Source organism: Callospermophilus lateralis, chromosome 13 (assembly GCF_048772815.1).
Source record: "Callospermophilus lateralis isolate mCalLat2 chromosome 13, mCalLat2.hap1, whole genome shotgun sequence".
NCBI lineage: Eukaryota > Metazoa > Chordata > Mammalia > Rodentia > Sciuridae > Callospermophilus > Callospermophilus lateralis.
Window position 1 is genome coordinate 41,825,863 of NC_135317.1, and position 23,697 is coordinate 41,849,559.

At 37.4% G+C, this 23,697-nt stretch overlaps 1 protein-coding gene across 2 annotated transcripts in view; it reads right to left on the reverse strand.

Annotated features, from left to right (window-relative positions):
* The window catches only part of Ccny (cyclin Y), a 233,477-nt gene that overhangs the window by 208,372 nt on the left and 1,408 nt on the right, over positions 1-23,697 (reverse strand). The window contains exon 2 of one of the 2 annotated variants that reach the window (XM_076831471.1): positions 3,308-3,375. The exons of the other annotated variant lie outside the window; for it this stretch is intronic. The gene's annotated coding sequence lies outside the window, so the exon portion shown is untranslated. The remainder of the gene's footprint in view (positions 1-3,307; positions 3,376-23,697) is intronic. 2 annotated transcript variants of the gene reach the window in all.

Here is a 23,697-nt window from a genome sequence, read left to right on the forward strand (position 1 = left end):
GTGAATTTTGGAAACACTAATTATCCTATAACATTGAGAAAGATTACATAAACCTGTTCAAACCCAATATTTTACCATCTCCCTCCTCAAAGCCAATCCCTCTCTTCCTCACTTCTCCAATTTTTCTATCCACTGAAACACCATTCATCATCCAATCACCCAGGCTCCAAAACATTCAGAGTCAACCCTGAGAATCCCCTCTTTCTCTATACCTCTAGACATAAAATTATATTGCTGTTTCACTCATTCTTTCAAAATGATTTCATTCCTACTCAGTGTCAGGCAGGCAGGGAATACAAAGATCTTTAAAAGTTTCTGCTCTGACACAGTCCTGGCACATTCACAGTATCTTGGGGGGGGGGGGGGAATGACAACAGCAGGGTTGCTTATGAAACTTCTTTCCCACCTAACTTTCTTACACTTAGAATTTCTCACTGAACCAATACAAGTGACCTCATCAGTTCTAGTCTTTTCCTATTCCCATCTGGCTCTCCTATTTACAATATAATCTTCCTGGGGCCACTTGGATCAGATAAGCCTACTACCCCAAACCTGGCACTCCCTCGCCTGGCATTCACAGCCCTACACCTCATGGACCCACTAGAATGTAACAGATCCAAAAACTGTCTGGATAAGTCACCCCAATCTTCTTCAGCAAAATGCTCACACTCACCATGACCCAAATAAATCCTGTATTTTTTCACATCCAGACTTTTCCTACTGACTTACCCCTGCTAGAAATGTTCTCTATGTTATATCTCTTCCATGAAACTGTTCCACATCACCCAAGCTAAAAGCCATCTCTTCCACTTTTGACATTTTATCACACATTCTCTTTTTGGTTTGATTTTAGCACCTACTTCTGTACAACCAATACATTTCTTTCCACACACTGCCTTAAATGATAACATATATGCTTTTTTATCTTCCCAGTTAGAGTTTAAAGACCTAGAAAGCAAAGGTCGTTATCTTGTATACCTCTTTATAATTTGCATGTACTTAAATAAAATGCCATCATGTTCGGTAGATGATCAATACATTTTTTTAAAAATTAATGAAGATTCCTGTGAGCAGAATGCCAATTCTCAAATGTATAAGTTATTCACACAAACCTGAAAATTATCATTCAATATATTTCAAATTCTTGCCTCCTCAAAAGGCAAAAAAAAATGATTTTCAGAAATGTATCCTAGGTAAATCCCTCAATGACATGCAAACAAAATATTATGAGAGTTTAAAAAAAAAAACCTAAAGGACCAAAATCTAAGGATTTAAATTCTAGCATAATTAGTACTATTGTGATTAAATAAATTATGGAATTGATTTTAAATATCACAAATAGTAGTCAATAATCATGTTTTAGAAAATTACTTAGAATTATTCCTTTTACAAAAAGAGAAAAAGAAAACTGTAACTGGGACCATATTTACAACACAGTCCCAATTAGATACACATAAATACATATATCAAGCAGTTCATATAGGCACACACACACCTGTAATCCCAGCTATTTAGGAGACTGAGTCAAGAAAATCACAAGTTCAAGGCCAGCTTGGGCAACTTAGTGAGACCCTATCTCAAAATAATAAATAAAAATGGCTAGGATATAGCTCAGTAGTAGCATGCCCCTCGGCTCAATCCCCAGTAACAAAAAAATAATAATAATAAAATAAATATCAGAAAGAAAATGAATTGATGAATCAATGAATGAATAAATACCTTTATTCTAGTAAATTCACATGGTAAAAATTACATAAGTTTACTTTCTGACTCATAGATATGGGTAGAAATTTTCAAACTTTTGAAGCTATACATTGTACATTCCATTAGGGTATTCTATAACAATACTGGTTTAAAATGTTAAGAACAAGCATTGTTCTGCATGCTTGTGGGAGTAAAGGTTGATTTTTTTCTATTTATCTTTCCAAAGTTTCCACAATTAATATACTGTGTTTCCATAATCAAAAAGAAAAATAACAAATATTGCCTTAAGAGTAAATCCTAATTTAAAAATTTTTGGCTTCATAAGATATGCATAATATCATAATCCAGATTCTCTATCACTTTTATTCACATTAAATTTAAGTTACAACAACAGATTCACAAAAAATCAAGATTTCAAATCACAGAAGTCCATTCTAGCAATTCCACTGCTTGGTATAGACCCAAAAGAATTAAATTCGGAACTCCACACCCTTGTTCATAGCAAAATTATTCCCAATAGCTAAAGGGTGAAAGCAATCTAAATGTTCATCAAGAGAAGAATGGATAAACAAAATGTAGCAAACAGATACAATGAAATATTTTTCAGTCTTAAAAAGGTAGGAAATTCTGATATATGCTAAAACATGGATGAACCTTGAAGACATTAATCTGAGTGAAACTAGCCAACTGCAAAAAAACACAAATATTTTAAAATTCCATTTATATAAGGGATGTAGAATAGTCAAATTCAGAAACAAAAACATAATGGTGGTTGCCAGGGGCTGGGAGAGAAGGAGGAATAATTACTTATTGTTTCATAATTTAGTATGGAAGTCTGGTAAAATGAAGATTCTAGAAATAGATGGTGGTGATGGTGCACAACAATGTGCATGTAATTAATACCACCACTGAACCATACTCTTAAAAAAACGACTAAAATGATAAATTTTATTCTACATACATTTTGCCATAAAATTTGTTTTTAAAAACAAAAGCAAACAAAAGACAAAAAAACACAATCATCTGAAAACACTGGGGCAATGTTTACAGAAGTCTAACAGCTCTGGATATACACAAGGAAGCCTGACCTAAGATGCTCAAATTTACTTCAGAATCCATTAGTTTAGGGTGGATATAAAGGACAGGGGCAAGAGTGGTGGTACTTATAATCCCAGCTGTTGGGGAGGCTGAGGAAGGAGGATCCTAAATTTGAGGCCAGCTTGGGCAAATTAGCAATATCCTCTTTCAAAAATTTTTAAACAAAGGGAGGGGATCTGAGGGTACAGCTCAGTGGTAGAACATTTGCCTGGCATGCTCAACACCCTGGGTTCAGTCCCCAGCAATGGGAAACAAACAAACAAGCAAATTAAAAAAAAAAAAAGAAAGTAGACAGAAATAAAAGTCTGAAGACCCAGATGCAACAACAGTTAATTACAGAACAGACCTATAGCCTGGTGCAACAGAGCAGTGAACAGCATAACAGGTAGGTGAGTGGCAGTCAGAGGCAATAGGATATTTTTGTGTGAAGACATTAGTTATGCTGCAAATCCACAGAAGTGCAGGGGAGCAGCTCTGCCACAGGGCTCTGTAAACATGCACTTACCTAAATAAGATATGCAGGCAAGGCATGAACCACAGTTTTCTGTTTTGGAGGACCACTGTATGTTGCCCCTGAAACACAAGAGGCAAGAAACTTCTAGAAGGTCATATCCCATTCACCTCCCTATCTCCCTAATGGCTGTCAGGCGGCAGATCCTCATTGTTTCCTAGGCTCTGGTAAAGGACAGACTTTGGTCCCTCCTCACATTGCATCAAGTTAAGCTCCAGAAGATAAACCCACTTGCTACACTAGCTGTGGCTCCTCAATAGCAGAGTATCCCGTAACTCATGCAGTCATCACCCTCTCATTTCAGTACTACCCTATCTGGTGTGCTCAACAGGGATTACAGGAAGCTGGTATCTTTGCCCAGTTCTTCTATGTGTGTTAAGTAACCATCCAAATCTGAAAGTGGTCTGTTGTGTCTTACTTCAAGCCTTCCCTTGATTTGTCTTTGGTATGAGCCTGAGAAGTAGTAGTTCAAAATTACATCAAATTCTTAAGATTGATTACTGCTACTAATCAAATGATAATCTTTTCTCTCTGTGTGATACTAGAGATTGAACACAGGGGTCTTGCACATACTCAGAAATTCTTCTACCACTGAACTACATTCCCAACACCCATCCACTCTCCCTCCATTTTTTCTTTTAGCAAGACCCAACTTGCTAAATTGCCCAGGCTGGCCTTGAACTACTCTACTAATCCTCTTGCCTCAGACTCCCAAGTAGCTGGAATTAGGGACATTTATCATGTCCGGCTTTAAATAGTGATCTTTACATGTAACCAGGATAAGGAAGACTGTTAAGTTTCTAAAATTAGCCTTTCAATTTCATTTGAAATGTTCTTATTGCAATACAGTCTTGTCTTCCTCCACTAAATCCCACCATCCTTTTGAGCAAATATGTGTTCTCTTCTACTTTACTTTGTTATTCTTTCTAGCTACAGAACAATGCTTCATGCCCTTGAAGTACTCAATAAATAATGTTGACCATTTCTCACATGATTTTGTCCCTGGGCTGCAAATAGATATGCTGCTGCTTTTTGACTTCACAAAAACAGTAAGCAAAATCATGTAGGTTTTAAAAAATAAATAAATGAGCAAGTTATGGTGGCACAAATCTATAATCCCAGAAACTCAGGGAGCTAGGACAGAAGGATCTCAAGGCCCTTCTAGGCAATTTAACAAGACCCTGTCTCAAAATAAGACAGGGCTGGGGATGTAGCTCAGTGATAAAGCATTTATGGAGTCAATCCCCAGTATTGCAAAAATAAAAAAATAGAAAGCCTTGCTTAAAGTCACATTTTCAGGCACCAAGATTGACTTTATGTTACTATAAAAGGAAAATATTGCATCCATGTCTTAATGGGGGGGGGGCATTTTTTTCCTAAACCAAGAGAGAAAGAATTTCTAAAGAGCAAATATCCTCCCAGAACTAAGGAAGTACTCAAGGAAAAGATAGGAACAGCCTGAAGAGGAAATAATATGAAGAGGCTTTCACCAGCCAAATTTGGGACAATCTGAGCCGCAATAAGATAGAAAGAACACAATACAACTTGTTGAAGGCAATAAGAATCCACGAATCCATACTAAAGAATATTTAAAGTATAAGAAACAGCTCTTCCTTACTATCAAATGCCTACTAAAAAATATGGAACAGGCTATTATCGAAGGATAATAAAACTAACAAGTGAACATTTGATAAGAAGTAGAAATAGTTACATAGTCTCAAATTCCCCACAAGTTATTTTCTAATTACAAATGAAAACACAGCAACACCACATTGAAGACATCAGCAGATATTACATCTTAACCACTTGATTCAAAGTAAACATCAGCAGTGCAGGATTAAACAAGGGGCATGCATCTCTTGATATGATGCATCTCTACTGTAATATTCCTGATAAAATGCATAATTAGAATTGAATCAAGAGGAAACATTAGACAAATCCAAATTGAGGGATATTTTACAAAATAACTGGCCTGTGCTCTTTGAAAACGCCAAGGTCAAGAAACACAAACACGAAGAAAAGTTAGATGCTAAGTAAATGTAGTACCTCTTTTCATTCAACTTTTACTGAGTACCTACTATTAGTCAGGTACAACTCTAGGTAATGGGAATATCATGATGGGCAAGACAAACATAGTTCCTATTGTGACTAAGTTTATAATCAGGGTGGGGTGATCAAGGAACACACAAGAAATAGGCAAAAATAATAATAAGATAATGCCAGACTGTGGTAAACACTGTATAATTTAAAAAAAAAAAAAAAAGGAATAAGAGTGTGATGAGACTGGAGCAAAGGCTTCTGGATCAAGAAGATGGCATAGGATGCCCAGGAGCCAGTCAGGTAATTATCTCTCAGAAGAGGGTACATAATAGAAGAAATAACATGTACATACCCAGAGAAAAGGTCAGACGTGTTACCTTCAGAAAGGACCTCAAGAAGGCCCTAGTGGCTGAGTCACTATATGAGAAAGGTTTACCTGGCAGGCAGCAGCCCGCAAACACCAATGACTGGGAGCCCTGGGAAGGAGTTTGTGTAGTGCTCTAAACATAACTGGAGCCAAGTGGGGATTATAAGCAGGGCAGTGACAAGATCATCTCCACATTCCTTAAGGAAAGAGACAGAATCATAAGAACAGATTAAAGAGAACGGCTCATTATGAAGTCAAACAATAACAAGTGCTGGCGAGGATGTGGGGAAAAGGGTACACTTGTACATTGCTGGTGGGACTGCAAATTGGTGCAGCCAATCTGGAAAGCAGTATGGAGATTCCTTGGAAAGCTGGGAATGGAACCACCATTTGACCCAGCTATTCCCCTTCTCGGACTATACCCAAAAGACCTTAAAAGAGCATACTACAGGGACACAACTACATCAATGCTCATAGCAGCACAATTCACAATAGCTAGACTGTGGAACCAACCCAGATGCCCTTCAATAGATGAATGGATAAAAAAAATGTGGCATTTATACACAATGGAATATTACTCAGCACTAAAAAATAACAAAATCATGGTATTTGCAGGGAAATGGATGGCATTAGAGCAGATTATGCTAAGTGAAGCTAGCCAATCCCTAAAAAACAAATCCCAAATGTCTTCTTTGATATAAAGGGGGCGACTCAAAACAGAGCAAGGAGGAAGAGCATGAGAAGAAGATTACCATTAAATAGGGAAGAGAGGTGCGTAGGAATGGAAGAGAGAAGGGGAACTGCACGGAAGATGGAAGGAGGCCCTCATTGTTATGCAAAATTACATATAAGATGGTGTGGGGGGGAATGTGTCACAGTAGATTGGATTGGTTAGAGTGAGGTGAGGGGAGGGGAGGATAGGAAGAGTAGCAGAATACAACAAACACTAGTATGGCTGTATATATAAACGTGGCTTATAACCAATGTGATACTGCAATCTCAACACGTGGGAAAACACCCCATTTGAATCAAATGTATGATATGTCAAGATCATTGTAATGTTTTGAGCAATTAATAAAAAATTTAAAAAGAAAAAAGAAAAGAGAACGGCTCAAGAAGCAATTAACAAGAAGCCAAGGAAAGTTGTTGCATCTTTGCAAAGATCCCTGTGACTTGAGTATACACAGTCTTTTTCGCTCTACCTGGTTCTAACAGTGAACAGCAGCATTACTGCCAAAACAAAATCCACAATAGTGGAATACAAGGTAAATAATATGTTACTAGGTTAAATAGTGGGAATGGATTTTTCCCAAAAAATACTGCCCAGCAAAATTTGCTGAAGCATTCTTCTGGTCTTCACATCTATTTTCCCACATCTATCTTCCTTGCTTTCTCCAACAACATACACTACCAGCTTCCCTAACACAGGAGCCTGCAGGTTGTCCGAAAGGGTTTTCCATTGCTTGGTAATTCCCGGAGACCACTATGCCAGTTTCACTTTTTAAAACTGGATTTTAACAAAACAACGTATTAATAATGTACAAGTCTGAACTGGGGATACAGCTCAGTGGTAGGGCGCTTGCCTAGTATGTGTGTAGGTTCTATCCCCAGCACTGAAGAAAAAAAAATGTGCAAATTTAAGTATTTCCCACATACTAACCTGTATTCATCAATGCTATTAGTGGACTGCTCAAATCAAATTCCAAGGAACAAAACCATACAATCTGTGAATTGTCTTTACAATTAGGTTTCACAAAATTAATCTAATTTATCTACAAAGCAAATTAATCTGATTTATCTACAAAGCAAAAAGAAATATATCTATATACCTCTAAGGAAAAGGGTGTTGGTTTCTAACTTTATAATAAAAAATTTCTTGCAGCTAAATCAGAGTATGCATCATTTTTAAATAAAAATAAACCAACATGCAAAAAGACAATGAAAATCCTTTCTACATCTCTATAATTTATTGAAGACAATTAAAACCAAAAGAAAAACTCTATGAAGACACAAAATGGGCAGTTTTAGAACAGAAATGCTTATTTTATTTAAAGTTACTGCTTAAAAAAAAATCTAAGATGGGAAAGCTGACAGATGTTCACAACATAAAAACATTTTTTTTAAATGTGAATAAAGATAAAATTTATACAGGACAACTTGAGAAAGAAAAATAGTAACTTTAATAACCAATATGGTTTCCAGCTTTCAAGATTACAAAAGTCTCAGAGACTTGACCCCCGAGCACTGGGATTGAATCCAGGGTCTCATGCATGCTAGGCAAGCACTCTAGCACTAAGCCATATGCCCAGCCCTCACAGACTTTTTTTTTTTTAATTTCTTAACACAGATAACCTTGCTTTTCATCTTATCTCTAATATACTTTGCAATTCCTTAGGGAAAATAAAATATGGTTTTAAAAAACACATACATGAGAAAATCATTGCAAATGCTCTTCTCTAAAATCTACTTCTACAGATCATTCATCAACCTCCTCCCCTTTATCCATTCTCCACAGCAAACAAAAGTAAAGTTCCTGTACTCCCAGGCATACCCTTGACCTCATCCTCCACCCTGTCCACATCCAACTGGACACCTTTCACAGAGGAGCCATCCTGTTAACTGGGCCGTCAACTCAATCCTCTCTACTGGGTCACCGGGATTCCAGTCAATTTTTGAGGTCCTAGAACTAACAATGTTGGGAGCCATTTCCACCACGTACAGGCAAAGAAAACTATTTGATAAAGAATTACAAAAAGGTAAGCTCAAGACACAGAAAAAGATAAAGCCAACTAAAACTGATAGAATTTAAAATTAAGATATTAAAGGAGATAGCTGCCTCAGTTTCTACAGGCTGTCCAACTCCCTTCTCCAGTTCCATATGAGTTTCAGGCTTCCTGCCCCTGGTCTCCATAGAAATTTATCATACATAACAACTCCTCTCTCCGCTCCCCACCTGTGTGCTCAAGTCAGTTTTAGTGGGCTTCTGTTACATATGACCAACAGAATCTTAATTAGTGCTTTTCATGGGCAGCCTCCAAGATGACCTCCAATACATCTCCTGGTATTCATACTCTATAGATATAATACCATCTCCTTGAAGTGTGGCCTGGACTTCAGTGACTTGACTCTAACAAAGAGCATGGTGGAATGTCAATTTTGGGCTTATAAGACTTCCCTCAATGGGAGGTAGGTGTCTTGTTCTCCCTTGAATCACGTGGCCTGGTTGAAGCCTTGTTGTTTGCTGGTCTATGAAAGGCTGATGAGGGGAGGGGGAAAAAAAAATGATGTCTCCAAGTCAAGAGTCACTGTGCACATGGTACCTGCAATAGCCATGTAAGTAAGCTTGAAAGCAAGCAGAACCACTCCTGCTTGGGTCTTAAGATGATTACAGCCCCAGCTGACAGCTCAAAAGACAGAATTCTCAAAAGACACCATCAGCCAGAGGCTCCCAAGTAAGCTGTACCTGGAGTCCAGACCCACAGAAACTAAGAGATAATTAATATTGTTTTAGGCTACTAAGTGTTGGGGTGATTTATTACACAGCCTATAACTTCTCTAAAATTTAGTTCTTCCTAGGATTAACATCACATATAACATTAATATGGGCCAATTTCTTCTTGAAGATATTTAACCACGCTGTGGAAACCAGTTTAAAAAGAGGTGGAGCCTATTACAGTAAGAGCTCTGATTCCAATGTCAGGAGACTTGCTCTCAGACTAGAGCTGCCAATGAATTAGATGGGTGATGCTGAGGAACAACTCTTCTTAGCAGCTCAGTTATCTTAAATGTAAAATGAGGGTTTCTATGTTCCTTGAGGTATGAACATTTTATGATTCTATGAACACTTTTCCTATACTCACAAAAATAACACTTTTTACAATTCTAAAGACATCAATTCTATGTTCCACCCTACGACTTTGATCAGTTTCCAGAATCCAGGATATATGGGAAATTAAAAGAAAATCCAACATGTACCTATCATCATGAAATCGACTCTCCAACAAATAATCATAATGGTTATATCATTAAATAAGTCTAATTCACTGCAAAACATGTTTGGGAACTAAGCCACTAAACAAATTTAACAAAGCCATGCATGGGTGTGCCAACCTGTAGTTCCTGCTCGTCAGGAGTCTGAAAAAGGATGTTCACTTGACTCTAGGAGTTGGAGACCAGGCTGGGCAACATACTGAGACCCTCATCTCAGAAAAGAAGGAAAAAATTTTTCGGAAGCAAATATCCCCCCTGGTGGCACTTACCTGCCTCTTTCTCACCCACTTTTCATGACCTCATGCATCATACTGTCTTACAAATTTTCATTGAACACATTCCTTCACCACCCAAGCACAGATAGGTAGTCACTGTGGCCTCCTTCACCTCTGTACACAGTACTGTAATCATTTATTTGCATATGTGTCTCCCCTGGTAAACAATTAGGTCCTTAAGGACAAGGCCCAAATGATATTGATTTTTATGTTCCCAGCACCCAGCAGGGAGCCTGAAATTTAGTAACTTGTACTAAACAATTTGTTGACCTACTGAAGAACTGAACCTGGGGGCATCAAATTCTCATATTTCTAAATAGTGTCCCCTTCCTCAGGGTTCACATACTGTGGACCACCTACATTGGCCTTGGCTCTAAGCCTAGTCATCACAGGCAATGGTATCCTCTCTCAGCAACACTATACCTATTGAACTTTATTTTCTAACAGCTTCTCTGTGGTTGAGGAAAATATAATCTAGAAACACTTCCACATATGAAATGTAACCACTCAATAGAAATGATAGTTTAAAAGGAAAGGAATTCTACTAACTTCCTAGCTTGTCTAGTTCCTTACAGTACTAGCATTTTGCTTATGTAACTTCTTTATAGGAAGATATCCAAACAAAAGAACTATCACCTTTTTGAACTCTGACAAAAAATTTGCTTTGCAATCAGTTTTTCAGTCACAGCCAGCCCACACAATGACCTCAACATCAGCATTAATCTCATTTAAAAAAAAAAAAGTAACGAGACACATACTCTGGATAAAGACTTAAATGGAATAAAACAAGTAAACTGAAGGCCAAAACATCGTACATCGATAATCTTAAAAAGAAGAAGCAAACAAAACAACATAGCTAACTTAGATCTATCTCAGTGATTACTCTCAGCTAAACAGCTAAACAGAATCACAACACTGTATACAAAAATGGCTCCTTAGATGTTTAGCTTGAAGACATTCATCAAGAGGAGCACTGATGTTTATTAAGAAAATGTGATCTCATACTCCCTTACATATAATAACCTAATGATTAACTAGTTACCTGTTCAACTTCTGCTAACATTGTTCCAATGGTTTTATACACTTGAAATTTTTTGAATGTTCCATAATCATAATTTTCCCTGTTTCCAGAGTATAGCTCTGGTCCCTTCACAAACAACTAAGCATCACTGTGTAAGTACTATATAATGTTTTGCTGCATTTTCATTTTGTGCACTTTCCAGATTATATGCATTTGAAAAAACAGATGAAAGAACTAAAAAACATATTTAAACTTGGATAAGGCCAGACCTGCCCTGAGAGACCTCATATTTCATAGAATCAGGCTTGTACTGGGTTTATTTAAATGTCAGATACACTCTAAAAACAATATTCCAGGTCACTTTGGAATAAAAAGAGGACAGAAAATAACCAAGGTGAGGCTGCTTCTGTAGGAGTAACTCCCTCTGAAGAGTTCATCTTCCTTGTCACTTACAGTTGTACCATATGAACAAAAAGAGGTTCATTGTCATGATTCCAAATAAGCTACTAACTGATTCTACACACATGGAAAATTGCCTTAGCAGTCACAATGCCAATCACTTCGTTACCCACTCTTTCTTCCAGGTGTGTTTTTAATCCAAGTACCTAAGGCCAAGCCACCCAGTTTCCTCCGTGCTCTGTTAACAGGCATGTTGAAAACCACCTTTTTAATGACTCGCTGCACTTCCATAATGATAACTTTCCTAACAAATGTTATGTGCTACATAGACAAAGCATGAATTGACAACACACTTTCACACCTCAGGCCCTTGGAAAACATCTCCAACTTCAAAAATCGTTTCCAATTGTATAATTTATAAAACGGGCACTTTTAAGGAACTGACATTTTTGGTTTGAATATTCTTGGAGGCAATACGTAATTGTCAAGAATACTATACTACCACATTCTTCAGAGCTCCCTTGACCTCGGCAAGCTGCAAATCTAGATTTGAATTTCTAGGTCTCAGTCTCCAGAAACCCATATTAGCATTTCCTCAACCCAGCAGCAATGTGCTTAAAGAAACTAACTCTTAAAATTATTTAAATAGACTATCTCTATTTTTTTTCCTTAAGAATGCAATGATGCAACAGAGAATAATACAAGGGCTATCCAGCCCCTCCCACAAAGTTTTCTACTAAAAATGTCCTTAAATAAACACCAGATCTCTAAGTCAAACATAGGTTCTATTCACCACCAGTCTCAGGAGGCCAGTTCACCACACTGCAGTTGAAGTGACTTTGAAAGGTCCACAAAAATATAAAATTGCACTGAGCCCTTGAACCAAGTCAAAGTTACTACCAGAAAATGTAGTCAGATCAGAGCTTCACAGACTTCTTAGTCATTCCTTCTCTATGTTCCTCATCAGAACAGATTCTCAAAAGGAAAATCATTGCTGAGTACTATAAAACAAAACAAAACAAAACATTCAACTAGCTAATTTTAAAACTGAAATGAAAAATAAAACTGCAGACTTAAAGAAGAAAAATATACCACTCTTTCACTATGATATACTGCACCAAAAGTGGGAGAAGAGAAGGTATAAGAGAACTTAAGTGACTTATGAATCTCAGTAAAGAAATCATAATTCACATGCACAAAGAATACTACCCATCATTCATTGTGAGAACTGCAAGGCAATGTATTTTCTTTGAATACTGATGTTGGTTCTAATGAGTTGAAATAAATAATGCAATAATTTATAGAATTGAAGTAAGGCATCATTCCCATAAAAATCAGAAGTTATTAGTGCCCTGAAAAAGTACAACCCAGAGTCTGTGAAGTACTCCCTGAGTACCTTGAATATGTAAGAGTGACAAACGCAAAGAAGAACCATTAGGAAGTCACTCTACTGAAGTAGTTTCTTTACCTTGAATCCTAGAGCCTGTCACTCACTCATTCTCAAAGGGATTAGAGGAATTTGTCCCCACCAGGGAAATTTTTTATTGTCACGACGACTGAGGTTGGGGCTATATGTGGGAAGTTGCTAAACATCCTCCAGTGGACAAGACAGCCCCAAACAACCAAAAAAAAAAAGAACTCACCAAAAAAAAATGTCAATAGAGCTGAGATTGAGAAACTCTGCTATAGCTTCATCTTATTCCTGCTTTACTGAAAGCGACCCTGAATTTCACATGAAGAAACTAGACTCAGCAAATAGACTTTCACATGTGAATGACTAATCAAGACAGAAATCCATTTATGAAAATTACTTTCAGGGACTGGGGATGTAGCTTAAGCGGTAATGGCTTACCCCCGCCTGGCATGCGCGGGGCGCTGGGTTTGATCCTCAGCACCACATAAAAATAAAATAAGGATGTTGTGTCCATCAAAAACTGAAAAAATAAATATTAAAAAATTCTCTCTTAAAAAAAAAAGAAAGAAAATTACTTTCAGGAATAGAACACTAAAATGTGTATAGTCAATTTACAGAAAATCCTCCTCCAGCGGACATCCATATTATAGTTTAACACATTCCAAATCACACTAAAATTAAAATTAAAGCCAGAAATAAATGACATGTGGAAAAGCACATATTCGGTGTCTTTAATATCAACCTTCCATATCCAAAGTGAAGGTGCAAATACAGTATGAGGACACAGGAGACTGGTTGGAAGAATAAGGTTGCATTAAACCATCCTGCACCAATAAACAGACCAAAGACTGTCTTCTACAAGCTGCTTTACCAAGCTCATTCTCCTACACGTACTCTTTTCTCCGATTCTCACTTTGATCAACCTTCTCCTTTTTGCAAACCCCTCCATTCTTTCCTTTTATTCCTGTCATTATGCCGTCCTATAATATTCTGGACACAAGAATAAGTTTCATTCTCAAAACACTCAGTTCACACTCCAACAAATGTTCCTCTCAGAAAATTTAGGAAAGAAAAGAAAATTTTTGTTCCAATAGCCCATTTCCTGGTTTCACGTCCGAGGTTCTCAGGAACCTGCAAGACCATCTAACTGACTCTGAAAATTGTCACCATGCTTGCTTTCCAGCTCAAGTCATTCTTGGCAAACAAACCTCACCAAGAATAAAAGCACCACCCCACTACTGACCACCTACTTCCACCCTCTGGGGACTTTGTGGGTTTTCCCAGTTGTGTTAAGTCTTACATTTGGGTCCTCCCTGACTCATCTCATCCCAGGAATGCCATCACATCTCCTCATACTCTTTGTCCACATCTTCTATTTCCAACATCCAGAGTCTGCCTGGTTTCATGAAGTGAGTTACCCAGTAGTATTTTCCTGCTTCAGAAGAGAACTCTCTAAACAGCCAACTGTACTTGCAGAGTACACAGGGTGCTTAAGGTATGTAGCCTGTCAGACACAATCTTCCACAGAATATGTGAAGAAAGAACATGTTCCTGTCCCTTGGATTTATGCCCATATGGTTAATGCCCAAGGTCACCTCCCCCCAATACCTCCCAGGTACTGAGGACTAAATCAAGGGGAGCTTTACCATCAAGCTACATCAACAGACCTTTTAGTTTTGAGATAGGATCTTGCTAAATTGCCAAGGCTGGCCTTGAATTTGTGATCCTCCAGCCTCAGAACCCCAAATAGCTGGGATTACAGACCTAAAGTGATACCAGCCATGCCCAAGGCACCCTCTTCTGAATACAGTCATCCTCTGGTATCTAAGAAGGTTTGGTTGCAGGATCCCCAGGGATACTAAAATCCAAGATGTTCAAGTCCTTTATTTAAAATGGCACAGTATTTGCATATAACCTACACACATTCTTCTGTACACTCTAAAATCACTTCTAGGTTACTTATAATACCTACTACAATCTAAATAGTTGTTTCACTGTATTGCTTGGGGAATAATGACACAAAACAAGTCTGTACATGTTCAATATAGACACAATTTTTAAACCACAGATATGGAGGGTTAACTGTACCAACTTTTCTAGGCTTCCTCCAGACTTCCTACCACAAAAAAAGAAAGGGAAAATTAGACACCAAACTAATCTCATAGAAAAATGAAACAATCAAACATATGCTAAAATTAAAGTGAATAAGCAACTCGTATCTCTTTAATAACAAAACTGGCTTTCAGAACACTCAAAGCAAACTCTTGATATTACATAAACCATTTATTAACACTTTCCAAACAAAAGAGCAACAAGCACTACATATTCAAAAAATGGTCATCATTTACACATGCCTTGAGGAAAAAAAATGCCGTGGAAAAGTAAATTGACAAAAGTAATGTTGTAAGTGAAAATAATTCTTGGTGAATTTGTGAATTAGAAATTTTTGAAACTGTATTAAAACATAGACATCTTCATGACTTCTTTCTCATCCTGAATTTTGGCAAGGGACACAGACTGGGAACAAGAAGACCTGCACCTTTAAGAATCACACATAGTCTATATTCACATATAAAAACCTATTATAATGGGCTGGGGTTGTGGCTCAGTGGTAGAGCACTCACCTAGCATGTGCAAGGTGCTGGGTTTGAGCCTTAGCATCAATATAAGTAAATAAATAAATAAATAAATGAAAAATAAATAAATAAATAAATTGCATCCAACTTTAAAAAAAAAAAAAAAGACTTTTTTAAAAAAACCTATTACAAGAACCAAAGAGTCAGGCATGGTGGCACACTCCTGTAATCCCAGCTACTTGTGACGCTGAAGCAGGAGGATGGCAAGTTCCAAGCCAGCCTGGGCAACTTAGTGTGACCCTATCTCAAAATAAAATTTTACAACGACTGCAGATGTAGCTCAGAGGCAGAATACTCCTAGGTTCAATCCCCAGTAACATTGGTCGGGGGGACAAAGAAAAAAACAATAACAACTACCACCACAGATAATTTAAAGGATAACTGTGATTATGCTTACTGAAATAGCATAATCCTGAAAGTCAATTAAAATCCTGAACTCCTAATAATAATTAATGGGCAAAATTCTAAATTTGGAGTGCAATTTTTTTCCTGAAAGGCAAAAAACAGGATCTCTTACCTACTCACCCATGCACTGATTCTAGATTAACAGTTAATTTTGAAAGGAGTTTTCCAAATATAAACAAGAATTTTTAATAATTTTTCTTTTCCCTTTTTGCCCACCAAGAACAGAAGAATTCATCCAAAGTAAAACCCTTGCTTTTAAAATGTTTTAAGCTCGACACTCAGGGTTGTGCCACATATGTCTATAATATACATGAACTCCCATGCAGAGTATTTCCTATTCATCCTTCAGAGTCAGAGGTCTATAATCAGAGATATCTAAAATAGAAGTGACTTGCATTTCACCACCCAATTAAGACTGCTACAAGGCTCACAAAGCAAACTGGCACAGATGTAATTGTATAACAATTATCTTTAGTGTACCCCAGCTGTATTTCTCTCAGTACCAGGAGCCAGCTGTCATGTCTTACAGACGCTGTTATATCTCTGCTGAACATGACACTCAAGTCTATCACATCCAATGAAGCCCCACTGCACATCTTGACAAAGGGACAAAGATCGCAAAATAATTATCCAGGAATTAAAATTATATATCCTAGGTAACATGTCTAAAAGCAATGAAACCAGGTTCGAAATCTCTTTTTCTCAGGAATGAAAATCAAATCCAGAACCTCACATGTTAGTCAAGTACTTTTACCACTGAACTATATCATCAGAGCAAAAATCTTTTTTTTTTTTTTTTTTGGGGGGGGGTCACCAGGGCTTGAACCCAGGGGCACTTAACCACTGAGCCACTTTCTTTGGAAAGAAAGGTATTTCTATTCCAAATTCTACTGCCATTAAGATTCTCATTCAAAGGTCATACAGCTCTATATAACCTCACCCTTCTCAGCTCTAACAAGCTCTATGCTTCAGTACTGCCTTCAATGCCACGCTGATGTCTTTGTTAAGATAGGTCCCTTGGGCTCCTAGCTTCTCTGGGTATGGATAATTCAAAACAATTGGTTGTAGATCTTGGTACATACTTCACAAAATACGAAAATAATAATACAAGAAAGTCAGTATAGGTGCCATGTTCATAATGACATACATTCATCTAGTGTTTTGGGTTTATTAAGCATTTTGGCCTCATTTTGATTCTTGCATACCACTTCAGGATGTAAGGCAAGGCAGTTAAGCACATTTTTTTAAGCAGAAGAAGAGAGTGAGGCACATCAGGATGGAGGTACAGTTAAAGGAGGAGCCACATCTGGAATGCCAGTCTTCCAATTATTAGGCTCTTACCCTTCGCCCACAGCCATACTTTATGGAGCTGTGCACATGCACTATAAACCCCCTGAAGAGACTCCTCTCTGAATTTACCCTCCTCGGGCCTCTTCTTTGCTCTTCAGGAACGACAGAATAGAATAATGTTGGATCTCAGAACACAGAGAAGAAATGGGCTCCTCACCAAGACCCTTAGCAACAAAATCCTCAACATGTCAAGATGAGAAATGCTTCAGGGAAAGTGAACTCTAGCCTTTCTTCCAGCTACTAGCTGGAAATGATACTGAAAGTACTAGGGGGGCTTACATCAACTATTAATGCTGTAGACTTATCCTTCTTACCTAAATGTTGAAAAATTAAAGAATCCACACTTTGAAGTATGACAAGTATGATATTGTCAACAGCCCTCTTGTGAAAGACATCACTGTTTCTTAAAAGTACTCCAACATGACACACTTGAAGCTAAAATCTCTGACCCTGAGAAACTAAAACAGAATACCAAAGTCACTCACATGACCTGTCCCTCATTATTTTTTCCTTTTGGTTTGGCCCCTTCCTGGGTATGAATGAATTTAACCTTTATGCTAGTTTCACAGCACAAAGATTATGCCAGAAATGTAAAAGCATCCATCTATTTAAAATGATAGGGACAGTTTTGTAGAAGAGGGTAACAAAATCTACCAATCCATAAAATTATAGAATCACCACTCCTCTCAAAAAGCAGGGAGAAAAGTAAAACTCCTAACCACAAAGTATAGCTAGCCAAAAGCAAATAGGCCTGATTGGGATCCTCTTAAAGCTATAAGCAGGCCACACACCAGGTTTGGATTCTAGACATGGATCCATTCCTAGGTGGCTGTCACAAGTCAGCTGAGGCATGGAGCTTTCACACAAGATGGCAGATTAACTGCTACTAACAAGTTAACAGATTAACTGCTACTAACAAGTTGTGGAGCCCTGAACAAATTTCTTAATCTCTTAAGGCTCAATTTCTGCTGCAGAATGGGGAGAAAAATGTTAAGAGTAAAAAAGATAATATAGGTCAAGTAATTAGTTCCTGAACCTGAATTAACACACTGCAAATTCAACCCATGATCTATGTGACCTAAGCAAGAGACTGCACCTCTCTGAGACTCAGTTTTACTATCTGAATGAGGGTATAGGAGCAAATGACTCCCGGTTTCTAAATTAAAGAGAAAAATAAGTAAATGGAAACAGAGTGGTCATGGAATCATCACCAATGTTATGAAGAACAACTCCCTGGGCAAATTTTTAAAACATATACACTGCTAGTATGTAATGAGTCCTAAGTCTCCTCCCACATCTTGTATGCACTGAGGCTAATGCCCTTCAGTGAAAGTCCGCAGGTATGGTTTTACCCACCAGGACTAGTTTTAAGACAAGACTCAACAAAAAGAACACTGAAAACATGAGGTTAATACAGATACTCAAAAAAACCAAGAGCAATGTTCAAGCTAATACTATAAAAGACACTTAAAATTGTTCCTTCAGGGGTTCAGCAGTAGAGCGCTCGCCTAGCATACGAAAGGCACTGGGTTCAATCCTTAGCACCGCACAAAAATAAATAAAATAAAGGTATTGTGTTCAACTACAATTAAAATAAATAAATAATATATATGTGTGCGTATATATGTGTGTATATGTATATATATACACATATATGTATGTATGTGTGTGTGTGTGTGTGTGTGTATATATATATATATATATATATATATATATACACATATATCCTACCCTTATAAAAGCAAATGTACTTTTTCCAGCTGTCTTTCCAATTCTTAGAATGAGCCCTTAGGCTTCCAGCTTCCCTATAAAAGATAAAGTATCATTTTGCTATATATCCTGCAATACTTCACATTAAATATTAAAAAAGCAACATGAGGATGAGGCTATGTTCATAAATGCATATGTTCATCTAATGTTTTCTGGTTAAGAATGTGAGCCTCACTTTGTCCTAAAAGAATACTATAGCTAAAGTTATTCACTGGAAGAGACAAGGAAAAAAGACCCAACATTTCAGATTGTTAAACATATTCCCATTAGCCATGCTTTCCTTTCAGTTATGGCTTGGGTTTGGAGGGTAAGGAGAAGTCATTAAAACCTTTCTTAAGTTTCATTTTCAGAGCTTTACCCTCTCTCTGCTACCTCTCAGGTTAAAATGGAAACAAAACCAAAAAGTTTGATATCTACCCTTAGTTTCATTATTAAAGTCCTGTTCACTACCACTTCCCCACCCCCCCATTTCTCCCTCACCTAATAAATGCACATCATGTTGTGCTGACTCAGATATCACTAATTCATTCAACACTTAAGAGCATTTTCAAGTAATCAGGCATTTTGTAGTCATTGGATTATACCAGTGAACAACAACAACAAAAAAATACTATTGGAGTTTCCATTCTAATCGGTGAGAAAAGCTGTTATTATACATGCATATACTTAACAATTATATCATAAGCTGATTCAGTAAATCAGAAAACAGTAGTGTGGAAAATGCATAGTAGGATTGCTGTGGGGTGGCAGGAGGGATGTTAAGTGAAGTAACTCAGATAGCCTTGCTAAAAAGTGACACTTAAACCAAGACTGAAGGCAGTGAGGACTTTAGCTAAGAGTATACACAGAGAACAGTCCCATCAGAACAATAGTGCAAAGGCCCAGGAGTCTGTCTGGTATGTTCAAGAACAGTGCAGAAAAGGTTGAGCCAGACGTGGTGGCACATGCCTGCAATCCTAGTGGCTTGGGTGACTGAGATAGGAGGATCGCAAGTTCAAAGCCAGCCTCAACAACTTTCTGAGGTGAGACACTGTTTCTAAAACATGAAAAGGCTGGAGATGTGGCTCAGTGGCTAAGTGCCCTGGGTTTCAATCCCTAGTCCAAAAAAAAAAAAAAAAATGTACAAAAGAAGGCTAGTATGGCTGAATTGAGCCAGCAAGTAAGAGGGCAGGAAAATCACAAAGGGATGTATCATAAGAAGTTGCTGCAATTTTTGTTTAAGTTGTAGATGGACATAATACCTTTCTTTATATTTATGTGGTGCTGAGAATCAAACCCAGTGCCTCACACATGTGAAGCAAGTGCTCCACCACTGAGCTACAAAATCACTGAAATTTTTTGTACAGAGAAATGATATGTCTGAGTTTCAATTAAATCTCAAACTCAAAGGCTGATATGAAGAGAGCAGACTGCAGAGAGCAAGGGTGCAAACAAGGATTTAGGGAGACTGCCAGAATTGAACACTACCCTAGTCTGGAAAGGTTTTAAGAAGCAATCAGATTCTAGATATATTCTGAAAGCAGAGAGTCCTGCTTTCCTAGCAGATTGGATCTGGGAATGAGGCAGAAATTGGGTTGTCAAGGATGGCAGGCAAGTTATAAACGGATGCAGTTGCCTTCAATCAGTTCAAAGCAAAACTCCAAAAAGACACTATGGTACAGATGTTCCAGTAATCCTGATTTATTTGACCTCATCACATTTTAAAGTCTCTTTCATTCATCCCTCATGTCCTCCCATCTAATCATGGAAGTCTAGACTGAATAACTGTTGCAGACAAATAAATTTTTTTCCTTAAGAAACCATGGGTAAACCTGGTACCCATGTACACGTCTATAATCCCAGCAGCTCATGAGGCTGAGGCAAGAGGATTTCAAATTCAAAGATAGCCTCAGCCACTTAGTGAGACCCTAAGCAACTTAGTGAGATGGTGGTATCACACATCTGTAATCCCAGAAGGCTGAGGGAGGAAGAACCCAAATACAAGGCCAGCCTCAGCAACTAACCAACTTAGTCTCAAATAAAATATGAAAAAGGGCTGGGAATGTTGCCCAATGGTTAAGGCCCCTGGGTTCAATCATGGTATTAACAGAAAAAAAAAAAAAAGAAACTATGGTAAATACAATGACAAGAAACACTCTATCCCAAAAGACAACCTCAAGCTAAACAGTGTATAACAGCTGGTCAAGCAACACTTGCCATTTCTCAGCTATGTGACTTTGGGCAACTCATTTCTCCTCTCTACGCCTCATTTCTTTGTCTTACAATAATGATAATATTACCCATAGGGCAATTGTGAACTCCTGAACAGAAGCCAAGCACTTAAGAGTAGCATCCAGAACACAGTATGAAATGCATGCATGTTCCAGTTATTAATGTCACTGTTAAGTGATCATCTTGTTTCTAAAACTCTGCATGACTTTATAAAAAATAACAGCTGGGAAACAGATGAGTCTAATAAAATTTCAGAAACAAATAATCTAACACTAACATATACTGAGTACAAAGACTCAGCAAGTTGCTGTATTATCACAGAAATCTATTTACCCAGACAGTCACTGAAATTCTATGGGACACATATCACCCCTTTTTGTGTCTGGGGTGAGGTGGGGAAAACAAATACATGTTGTATCTCTGTGATTTAAAGAAACTAAACTATCATAGAAGACCCATGAACCCTGAACCTTTCAATACTGGTAGGTGCCTGAGATGTTTTCCAGAATATAAGATACTTGAGCACTTCAGCGTTTTTTGTTTGTTTTTGTTTTGTTTTGTTTTTGTTTGGGGGGGGGGGGTTGTTTGGTACTGGAGATTGAATGCAGGTCCTTACGCATGCGCGGCAAGTGCTCCACCTCTGAGCTATATCCCTAGTCCCACTTCAGCTTTTTATTATATTGGAATTGAGAATTTTTGAGATGTAGTATTACAATGTTAACTAATAATCTAATAGTCAATATACAGTCATCCCTCAATAATTGCAGAACACTGGTTCCAGGACCCCAGCAGGAAACAAAATTTATGAATGCTTAAGCCCCTTATATAAAAGGCCTAATATTTGCATATAACCTACACACATCTTCCCATTTACTTTAAATCATCCCTATAATACTGAATACAATATAAGTACTATAGCAAATAGTCTTAATTCAGTATGTTCAGGTAATAATGAAAAAGTTTATATGTATTCAATACAGACACAAAATTTTTTGGACTATTTCATCTGCATTCGGATGAACCCACAATTATGCAACCTCATGATACAGAGAGCCAACTGGAACTCAGAAACTCCAATACAAATCGACAAATATAGGTATATGTTGACACATAGAGTACGTACACAGGTACACATACATAAATGAATTACTTAACCTAAACAAATCTGTCCTCTTCTCCCAGTCTCTGACATCACAAGAACATCTACTAAAATACCTCTGAACAGCAGATAACACTTCCAATCAATGATTCTCAAGCCCAGATGCATCTTAGAATTTCTTGGACAGCTTTAAATAAACATATTAATACTAAAGTCCAGCCCTAGATTTCCTGTCGAATGAAAACCAATGCTGAAAAAACTAAAAAGTAATAAAATCAATGTTAAGAACTGCCAGTCAGATAAGTCTTAGAGTAGTATCTGAATCTGAGAGACAGAATATTATTTAAATGGTAACTTACAATTTGAGTTTAAACTAGCATCATCAAATGAGCCAGTATTAGCTCACAAGATGAAATGATACTACAAACATAAATTAGAAACTATCTTAACCTGCCCTTTGCACTCTCAAACAATCCCAAATCTGTAAAACTATAGTTGGTAGCCAGGTGTGGAACCACACACCTATAATCCCAGGAGGCTGAGGGAGGAGGAACCCAAATACAAGGCCAGCCTCAGCAACTAACCAACTTAGAGAGACCCTCAAAATAAAAAATAAAAAGGACTAGGGATGTATCTCAGTGGTAAAAGCACCCTGGTTTCTATCCCCACTACCACCACCACCCCCAAAAAAGTTGTAATCTTCCAAAATTTCTCTAAAAATATGCTGGATGCCTGAAACTTAGATTTCTTTCAAATGAAAAAACACACCATAGTACTGCATTGTCCACTGGCAAAATCCTTCTAGCGTTAGTGCCAAATAGCTGGTTACAGTTACATGCTATACTCACACACACCCCTTCATTGCTATAGTCCATATTAATAATATGCAGCTTGGCTCTTAGAAATGTGAAAACTTTTGTTTTCATTTTTCTTTTTTTTTTTTTAATCTACCGTTTAAAACAAGGCATCCATCAAATATTAGTACACAACATAAAGAAAAGAATTTTTTCAAATGTTGTTGCCTGTCCACATTGTGCGGGACTAGTGTTAACAACTTCCTATAATAAACTCATTCATTCCCTGTTTCCTTTAAAATATAATACTGAAACTTTATTAAATGTTAGATGTTTATTAAATGCTTGGGGCTATAGCAGTTCTGGCCTTAATATCCTTCTAGATGCTTTACTGCATATAAATGCCAAAATAAAGAATGCTGTAGTTCAAAGACATCTAAAGAATAAGCTAAGATAATGGACAGCTAAAGTAACAACAATAAAAAAGACATGGAACTAGAATTTACTAAGAACCTATTATAAACCAAATGTTGTATTATTAGTCTATGTATTTAATAAACTTGCCATCCTAAGATGAAATTAAACCATTTAGAAGAAATTAACAGAAGTCAAA